Source organism: Myodes glareolus, chromosome X, assembly GCF_982192425.1.
Source record: "Myodes glareolus chromosome X, mMyoGla1.1, whole genome shotgun sequence".
In the NCBI taxonomy this organism is placed as follows: Eukaryota; Metazoa; Chordata; class Mammalia; order Rodentia; family Cricetidae; genus Myodes; species Myodes glareolus.
The window spans coordinates 45,759,297-45,770,418 of NC_142053.1; positions in this window are offsets into that span (position 1 = coordinate 45,759,297).

Genomic DNA, 11,122 nt, shown 5'->3' on the forward strand with positions numbered 1-11,122 from the left:
CTGACCCGGTATCAGAAGATCCAATAGAGAGCATTTGAAGGAAGAGATGGGCAGATGCCAAGGCAAGAATTCCTCCAACAATCTGAAAAACAACATGGAAACACCAGATCCCAGTGATTCTAGTACAGAAAGACTTGAACATCTTAATCCAGAAGAAGTGGGAAAAAGTGCCATTATGAAAATAAAAGAGTCCCTTAAACAGGATATGAATAACTCCCTTAAAGAATTGGATGAGAAGTATAACAAAAAGTTTGAAGAAATGAATAAAGAAATGGATGAGAAGTATGCAAAAACTTTGAAGAAAAAAGTAAATACGTAAATGATACCCTGGGAAACCAAGAAAAAACAATCAAACAGGTAAAGGAAACAGTTCAAGAATTGAAAACTGAAATGGAGGCAATGAAGAAAACACAAACCGAGGGAAAGCTGGATATGGAAAATCTAGGTAAATGAACAGAGACTACAGAAGAAAGCATAACCAATAGAATAAACGAGATAGAAGAACGAATCTTAGATTCTGGAGACGCCGTAGAGAAAATAAACGCTCTGATCAAAGAAAACAGCAAATCCAACAAATTCTCATCACAAAACATTAAAGAAATATGGGACACAATAAAAAGACCAAACCTAAGAATAATAGGGGTAGAAGAAGGAGAAGAAATGTACATCAAAGGCCCAGAAAATATATTCAACAAAATTATAGAAGAAAACTTTCCCAACCTAAAGAACGATATTCCTATGAAGGTTCAAGAAGCATAAAGAAAACCGAATAGACTTGATCAAAAAAAAGTCCCCTCGCCATATAATAATCAAAACACAAAACATACAGATTAAAGAAAGAATACTAAGAGCTGCAAAGGAAAAAGTTCTAGTAACTTATAAAGGTAAACCTATCAGACTTACACCGGACTTCTCTATGGAAACCATGAAAGCCAGAAGGTCCTGGATAGAGGTACTGCAGAAACTAAGAGAGCATGGATGCAAGCCCAGGCTACTATACCCAGCCAAGCAGTCGTTCACTATCAGTGGAGAAATCAAAATATTCCAGGATAAAAGCAAATTTAAACAATGCGTAGCCACAAACCCAGCCTTACAAAAAGTACTAGAAGAAAAATCGCAACCCAGGGAATCTAACATTGCCAACACTGCCTACAATAACTCAGACATCTAGCGACCCTTCACAAGCACAACTCAAAAAAGGGAAACACACAAACTCTACTACACACACACAAAAAAAAAAAATTAAAAAATAACCGGAGTCAACAACCACTGATCATTAATATCACTTAATATTAATGGACTCAACTCACCCATATAAAGGCACAGACTAAGAGATTGGATACGAAAACAGGATCCAACATTCTGCTGTTTACAAGAAGCACACCTCAACCACAAAGACAGACATCCACTCAGAGTAAAGGGTTCGGAAAAAGTTTTTCAAGCAAACGGACCTAAGAAACAAGTGGGTGTGGCCATTCTAATTTCCAAGAAAATTGACTTCAAGCTAAAATCACTCAGAAGAGATGGAGACGAACATTTTATACTCATAACAGGAACAATACATCAGGAGAAAATCTCAATCCTGAATATCTATGCCCCTAATATAAAAACACCCACTTATGTAAAAGAAAAACTTTTAGAACTCAAGGCAGTCATCAAACCACACACACTAATAGTAGGAGACTTCAACACACCTCTCTCACCAATGGACATGTCAATCAGACAGAAACCCAATAGAGAAATAAGAGAATTAATAGAGGTAATGAATCAAATGGACCTAACAGATATCTGTTATACCATCTTCTCTGCAGCTCATGGAACCTTCTCAAATATCGACCACATACTCGGTAACAAAGCAAACTTCCACAGATACAAAAAAATATTAGTAACCACCTGTGTCATGTCGGATCACCATGGAATAAAGTTAGAATTCAACAACAATTCTAACCCCAGAAAGCCTACAAACTCATGGAAGCTGCACAGTCAACTACTGAATCACCCCTGGGTCAAGGAAGAAAGAAAGAAAGAAATTAAAATCTTCCTTGAATTTAATGAAAATAAAGACACAACATACTCAAACCTATGGGACACTATGAAAGCAGTGCTAAGAGGAAAGTTCATAGCACTAAGTGCCCAATTAAAGAAAACGGAGAAAGCACACATTGGAGACTTAAGAGCACACCTGAAACCTCTGGGAAAAAAAAAGAAGCTGATTCACCCAGGAGGAGTAGAAGACTGGAAATAATCAAACTGAGGGCTGAAATCAACAAAATAGAAACACAGAAAACAATCCAAAGAATCAATGAAACAAAGAGTTGGTTCTTGGTGAAAATAAACAAGATTGACAAACCCCTATCCAAGAAAGAGAATTACAGGCCAATCTCACTCATGAACATTGGCGCAAAAATTCTCAACAAAATACTGGCAAACCGAATCCAAGAACACACTAGAAAAATTACCCATTGTGATCAAGTAGGCTTCATCCCTGAGATGCAGGGCTGGTTCAACATACGCAAATCTAACAATGTAATCCTTCATATAAATAAACTGAAAGAAAAAAACCATATGATCATCTCATTAGATGCTGAAAAAGCATTTGACAAAATTCAACACCCCATTATGATAAAGGTGTTGAAGAGATTGGGGATACAAGGATCATGCCTAAATATAATAAATATAATAAAAGGTATTTACAGCAAGCTGACAGCTAACATCAAACTGAATGGAGAGAAACTCAAAGCCATTCCACTAAAATCAGGATCATGGCAAGGCTGGCCACTCTCCCCATACCTCTTCAATATAGTGCTTGAAGTTCTAGCAATAGCAATAAGACAACATAAGGGGATCAAGGGGATTCGAATCAGAAAGGAAGAAGTTATAGTCTCGTTATTTGCAGATGATATGATAGTGTACATAAGCGACCCCAAAAACTCTACCAAAGAACTCTTACAGCTGATAAACACCTTTAGTAGTGTGGCAGGCCACAAGATCAACTCCAAAAAGTCAGTGGCCCTCCTATACACAAAGGATAAAGAAGCAGGGAGGGAAATCAGAGAAACTTCACCTTCCACAATAGCCACAAATAGCATAAAATATCTTGGGATAACCCTAACCAAGGAAGTGAAAGACCTATTTGACAAGAACTTTAAGTCTTTGAAGAAAGAAATTGAAGAGGATACCAGAAAATGGAAAGATCTCCCTTGTTCTTGGATTGGGAAGATCAACACAGTTAAAATGGCACTTCTAACAAAAGCAATCTACAGATTAAATACAATCACCATCAAAATCGCATCAAACTTCTTCACAGACCTTGAGAGAACAATAATCAAGTTTATATGGAAAAACAAAAACCCAGGATAGCCAAAGCAATCTTCTATAATAAAGGAACTTCTGGAGGTATAGCCATCCCTGACTTCAAACTCTATTGCAGAGCGACAGTATTGAAAACAGCTTGGTATTGGCATAAGAACAGAGAAGTCGACTTATGGAATCAAATAGAAGACCCGGATATTAACCCACAAACCTATGAATACCTGACTTTCAACAAGGGAGCTAAAGGTATACAATGGAACAAGGATAACATCTTTAACAAATGGTGCTGGAATAACTGGATGTCAACCTGTAGAAGAATGAAAATAGATCCATATCTATCATCATGCACAAAATTCAAGTCCAAATGCACTAAAGACTTTAGCATTAATCTGACCACTTTGAACCTGATAGAAGAGAAAGTGGGAAGGACTCTCCACGACATAAGCACAGGAGACCACTTCCTAAGTAGAACCCCAGTAGCACAGACAATAAGAGAATCAATGAATAAATGGGACCTCCTGAAACTGAGAAGCTTCTGTAAAGCAAAGGGCACTGTCAGTAAGACAAAATGTCTACCTTCCAACTGGGAGAAGATCTTCACCAACCCCTCATCAGACAAAGGTCTGATCTCCAAAATACACAAAGAACTCAAGAAACTAGACACTAAAACTCTAATTAACCCAATTAAAAAAGGTGTACTGATCTGAACAGAGAATTCTCAACAGAAGAACTTTGAATGACCAAAAGACACTTAATGTTATGCTCAACCTCCTTAGCAATCAGGGAAATGCAAATCAAAACAACTTTGAGATACCATTTTACACCTGTCAGAATAGATAAACACAAAAACACCAATGATAGTCTATGCTGGAAAGGATGTCGAGTGAGGGGAACACTCATCCATTGTTGGTGGGAATGCAAACTTGTGTAGCCACTGTGGAAATCAGTGTGGCAGTTTCTCAGGAAACTGAGAGTCAACCACCTTCAGGACCCAGCAATTCCACTCTTGGGAATATACCCAAGAGGTGTGCTATCATACCACAAAAGCATTTGCTCAACTATGTTCATAGCAGCACTATTTGTAATAGCCAGAACCTGGAAACAACCTACCTCTGCCCCTCAAAGTCACAGAGGTCAATCTACCTCTGCCACCCAAAGTTGGGATTAAAGGTGTGTACCACCACACCCAACTACTCTCTTTCTTTCTGTTTTTTACTTTAAGAAGTTTAACCTTTAGCCTGCATATATTTTAACACACTGTAAGCCATTTAGAAATTTTCTTTGTCTTTGAATCTCTCTTTACTATTTATTTCTGTTTTTCTGACTACATGAGCCTTTAATTTATAAGCAATATGGAGAACCATGGCTCTGACGGCTAGATCCAGCCCATTCCTTAGCTTTCCAGCCTTATGGCAGAGGACCGCTGGAGCCATTTTTATTGCCACAATTCTATGGTGTTTCAAGGTCCCTGCCAGTAAGCAAGCTGCATCATTCTGCTCACAGACCACACTCAGTCAGACTGACTGCCTGAAAGAGTCAGAGTTTGCTCTGGCAACACAGCTCAGAAAGCCGGCATTTTAAAACAGCACAGCTTTTTTTCCTGCTATGGCTGAAAACCAAAAAGCATGTGTTCAGCTTTTCATGAACACCGTTGAAGTGTTTCGTGGCAGGACCTCTTTAAAGAGATGTAGGGTTTTGCAGCTAAAGCTGAGTCAGGAAGCCTATCTTAGATGAGAGCGCTTGCTTGCCTCTAACAAGCAGAGCAGACCCAAGAAATTCCTGCTACCAAGAAAACATGCTTTATTCTTTCCCAAGCTTTCTCAGGCTTTCTATGGATGCAGTTACTCACATGGGCACTACCTGTAACACGACAGACTGGCGTGTTGGGCTATCTGTCCCACGCAGTACCTTACAGCCTGTAAGCCCCAAAGAAAATCACACACTGTGTACATTAGGTTATAAGCTGATTGGCCCATTAGCTCAGGCTTCTTGTTAACTCTTATAGCTTATATTAACCAATTATTTTGATCTATGTTAGCCATATGGCTTGGTACCATTTTCAGCTGTCAGCTCACATGTTGCTTCTTCGGTTGTCTGGGCAGGAATGGAGAGGGAGCTTCCTGCTTCCCAGAATACTCTCATTCTCTTTGCCCCACCTCTACTTCATGTCTGGTTTTCCCACCTATACTTCCTGCCTGGCCAATCAGTATTTATTTAAAATATGATTGACAGAATACAGACAATTCTCCCACACCAAAACAAACAAACAAAAAGCTCACTGTCTTAAGATGGATGTACATATATGTGTTTAGTAAAATCCTCATCAGAATATAAGGAGGTGTGGAGTGTTTTAATGCCACATCACAGAAGAAGAGAAAAACAAGGGTTTCTGGTAAAGTACTTGCCCCCAAAAGATCTATGCCAAGGAGATGCAGAGCCAGAATTTGATTCTAGGGCTTTGACACTGTGGTTCATGCTCTTAAACACTATACTCCCCTCACCAAATGTATTGCTGTTTTAAAAATGTGTGGCCATTTTGGCATTCAATTGGAGAAAGTCTTTTGATGAGCAAACATTCTAACACAAGACAGGGAAAACGAGGCAGGAATGTATGAGATGTTGTGCATTGTCCTTACCTCTTAAATTTAAATGCAGGCATGTGCCAAGTCTCATCTAGAATTGGCTTAATCTGGTCTCCAGTAACCTTACCAGCTGGTCTCAAAGCTTTCAGAAAGCCCTTTGAGTGAAACCTTCAATGTGCCTCTGTGTTTCTTTGTGTCTGTGGCTTACACATATTACTTCCACTTTCCTGGCCACCTGCCATTCTCTCTCATGTAACAAGGTTTATGGGGCCATTTACGTTCCTGGAAGAAAGTATACAATCTGGGAGCTTAGGAAAGAGGTGGCCTTTGGGAGAAGTGACAGCAAAGGTGAAAGAGACTCACAAATCAAAAGTGTAAGTGGTCAGAGCTTTCTGTCTGGGCCATTTGACCCCTGACAGAGTAAGGAAGGGAGAGTCTGTTGCGAGTTCCTCTTCATGAGCAAAAGCTGTCTAAGGTAGCTAGGCGGCTATCCCCGGAAATGAGGCTTCCCATTAGAAATCCTCTGAAATTGATTCCTGGATAAAAGGACATGTGTACTCAGAATCACGGTGTAGATGCAGGATATAATGAATCACGTGGACTTTGCTAGACCAGTCCAGAAAGTGTATTATGAACTATCCAAGGATAGATTTGTTCCCAGAACATAGCCGCTCTACTTGCAAAGAAATAATACTCATTGAAACAATGCCCCCACCAGGATGGGAAATAAACTGCCCAAGACTCATATGCCGCAATGAGGGAGAGAAAATTGGGACCTCCATAAGCCGGGTGAACAGAAAGAAAGTATTATCAGTGAATCATAACTTTACAGCATAGATTACAATTTCTGGGAGGAAACTGCAACAAATAAAACATGAGGAGTGACACAATTAGCACTATGGTCATTCACTCTACAAAAGAGTCTCGAGAGGACCAATGTACACAAAGTGTCAAGCTGAAGCTACAGGTCAAAGGACAATCTACATATGGAAGGTAAATTATTTTAACCATAATAGGTATAGATCCACATATGTAATTCTGTACAGGCAGACATGTCAACTTGAGAACAATCCATCCTACCAATTTGAGACCACTTATGTTACCATAAAGAACATTAACAGTTGTCGGACATGATAGCACACACCTTTAATCCCAGCTGTCAGAGGCAGGAGGATGTCTCTGAGTTCGAGGCCAGCCTGTTCTACTAGAGCTAGTTCCAGGACAGGCTCCAAAGCTCCAGAAAAACCCTGTGTTGAAAAACCAAAAGAAATATACATATATTAGCATTTAGCATGTGGAAGAAGAAATTCAAAATGCTTCCTGACCACCCAGTGTAGGACCTTCTAACTGTACAAAGTTGTGTTAGTTTAGCTTTGATGTTCATTAAAAAAAAAGACTTGTGACCATCTTAGCACCTTCAAAGTGAAGAGATTTCAAAAGACGGGAACTAAGAATATGGGAAGAAAGCAATTTTTAAGATGAAGGTAGGGAAGGTTGATGTTATCATTTACTCTGCCCTGTTTTTGACCAAAAAAAAATCAAAGTTTTTGACAAAATCAATTATACAGAGTAATTAAATTAACTGCCTGTTCCATTGTTCTTTGTCTTCTGTCTTCTGTGTTATTGGTTAGATGTCTGTAGTTTTAGATAGAGATTCTCTAAAACAGCATTCTTCATGTGTTACAGATGTGTACAGTGTTTCTTTACCCTAATGGGAATGACACTTCTTTTTATATCATTTAGGTAATCATAACAGTAGTTTGTGTTTTTATTTTTTTTCAATTATTTATTTATCTTGATTTTTTATCCATTGGTGTTTTAACTGTCTGTGTGAGAGTGTCAAATCCCCTAGAGCTGGAGTTACATGAGGTCCTTCTGTATTTGTGTTGCTTTCATTGGTTGAATATAGAAACTGCCTCTTCCTTTTGATAGGCAGCCCTTAGGTGGGAATAGTAGACAGAACAGAATTCTGGGAAGAAACACAGAGTGGCAGAGGCCATGATTCTCCTGCCTGAGACAGATGCTGGTTAGAACATTTGCTGGTTAGCCACGACCTCATGGTGATATACAGATTATTAGAAATGGGTTAAACTAATATCTGAGAGTTAGCCAATAAGAGGCTAGAAATAATGGACCAGGCAGTAATTTAATTAATACATTTTTGTGTGGTTATTTTAGGTGTAAGCTAGCCAGGCGGGATGGAGCAAGGGACTTCGCTCCCTCCATACTACAGATTGGTGCTCTGACATGATGGACTAAATCTACTTAAAAATCTGAGAGGGCTTAAAAAGGAGAGAGAGATAGAGTTTAATAGATATTGTGCTGTTTGCTGGGGCATGCCATGGAGGGATTTCCTGACTCAGCAATAGCAGCAGAGAAAAGCCATGCCATTTTAAAACAATGCTTCTTGACCCTGCCGCTGGTGCAAACTCTGGCTATGGATCATTTGTGGGGCTGTATGTTTGTGTGCCCACTCAGGTTCAGGAGTAAAATATTTGAGATCATGCCCGTGTCTCAGCTCTTCCTGCTTGGGTAGGTAGCGGGAGCAGGTCTACTAGAAAGTGGCAATTTTGAAATACCAGTTTCTGGGCTGTGCCACCATGGTGATCTCTGTCTGGCTCCTGCAGTAGACAGAGCTTATAAATGGGATTTTGTGTGTAAAGTGCTATGGCTTGCTTGATGGCAACGTGAACTGCTGTGTGCCTGGAACTGTGCATGGCTCAGGGGAAACAAATGACTCTGAGGAAGAAGGGGCTCAGCTCTGCCATGCTGAACTGTGCTTATCTCAGGCAGGAACTATCATAATTATCATAATAATAGCACAGTTAAGGTTTACACTGGGCAGGAAACAGGAGGTACCTTATTACCCCTACATGGCGCAACTTAAGTTTTTAAGAAGTACTCAGCATTTTAAGTAGTGCTCCTGGATAGTAAAGAATTACAGATTCACAATAGGACAGATTCAGACATAAAAGACCTCTAAATGGGGCACGGTGTTAGATAAATGTATATAGGCTTGAGAGAGAAAAGAAATAAAGAGTATAGAAAGTCTTAAAATAAAGTTAATGCTTTAAAAAAGGGTAAAGTCTTTAAAGAGATAAAGTAAGATAGTCATACATTTAAAAAAAAAAACAAGCCACGTAAAAATGGAAAATTTACAAAGAGTCTGGATTCTCTGTGTTGTTGTGTTTTCTTTGAATTTTTTGACTACAAAGGAGCTAAATACAGAGTGACATTTTGTTGTATGGGCTCAGCTAAACCAGCATGTATATTATGAAGGTATCTTGACTTCAGAATTTGGGTCTAAGGATATGAAACTTTGGAAAAGAGGTTCTTCTTTTGTTTTCACAGAAGATGAGAACCTGTGGATTGCTTCTAGGCCAATATGGTATGATAGACCACACCCTCCGAAAAGGTTGCTGTGAACACCCTCAGAAAATTACTTTGCTCAGCTGGTGACTGAGATGAACCTAACACAAAGGATACACCATGAGAGACCTGATTAACAGCACCCCTACACAGCACAAAGTAGTTTGGACAGAAATAACTGTGCCCATATTCCCAAATCATTTAAAGGAGGAGATTATATAGATATGGATAATTTGCATTGGTATGCATTTTGCTTTAGTGATATAAATTTAAGGTAAATTTTGTTATATGTATATGTATTTCTGATCTTGATTAAGGTATTGTGATTGTGTAGTTCTTTAAAATATGTAATATATAATTAGGAAATGTAGGTTGTTAATGGATAATCATCAAAAACAGTCAAGCTTGTAGTCATGTTAGATTTTCTAGATATATAGAGATATAGTACAGATAGATAGGCATTCTTCAGTATCTTTCAAAGACTACAGAGTATGACATTTAATAATTTAGAACTTTTCATGTCAATGATGCACGTATGCTCCTGGCAGCACCAATCTACTTCAAGAGGAAGCTGGGCATTGAAGAGGCTCGTTATGGAGTTGGTTAGACATTTGGGAAGGAAACTGCTCTTGCCTGGACTGTTGCATAAACTGGACATGAAAAACTCCAGAGAGAGGACTGATGAACTTGCCTAATGGTAAGATGGTCCTTCAGGGTTCCTGATTCATGAAAGAGTCTGTGAGACATTCTGCAGGATACAAAAGAAAGTGACTGAACTGTCTTTGAAATTTTCTGCTTCATGGAAAAATCTGCTGGATCCTATGGGCCTGAAGGCCAAAGATGGATGCCCCAATGATACAGAAGAACTTTGGGTGACTATCCAGGCAGCGAGATGTCTCTGTCATTTCTAGAGTTTTGAAAGTTGCTTACTTCTTATTTACTTAGGTAATTTTATATCCTTCTGGAGCCTTTGATGGAGTTGAAGTATATATAGTTTTCCTTAGTTATGATGAAAGATAAAATAGATATAAATTTTGTAACTGTAATTCTTGCTTGGTACCTGCTTTGTGTAATTTCACTACATTAATGCCTTTCTTTCTGTTTAAACAGAAAAGCAGAAATGGCATAAGAGGCCCTTCTGTATTTCTGTTGTTTTCATTGGTTGAATAAAGAAACTGTCTTGGTATTTTGCTAGGGCAGCCCTTAGGTGGGAATAGTAGACAGAACAGAATTCTGAGAAAAAAGGCAGAGTGACAGATGCCATGATTCTCCTGCCTGAGACAGATCTGGTTAGAATCTTTTCCGGTAAGCCATGATCTCGTGGTGATATACAGATTATTAGAAATGGGTTAGACTAATAATATCTGAGAGTTAGCCAATAAGAGGCTGGAAATAATGGGCCAGGTAGTAATTTAACTAATACAATTTCTGTGTGATTATTTTGAGTGTAAGCTAGCAAGGTGGGATAGAACAAGGGGCACTGCTCCCTCCATACTACAGTTGTGAACTTCCATGAAGGTGCTGGGAATTGAACTTGGATCATCTAGAAGAGAGACAGTACTCTTAACAGATGAATCAACTCTCAAGTCCTGGTATTTTTACTTCTAACCATTACATATTTTCCACAGTGTGTCAAGATACATATTTCAGCTGGTCAGTGATGCCATGCACCTTTAATTCCAGCACTCAGGAAGCATAGGAAGGCAGATCTCTGTGAGTTCGAGGTCAGTCTGGTCTATAAGAGCTAGTTTCAGGACAGGCTCCAAAATTATGGAACTCCTGTCTTGAAAAAAAACAAATAAATAACAAACAAACAAGCAAAAACAAATTTTAAAAAGATACATATTTCTGTTCAGAAT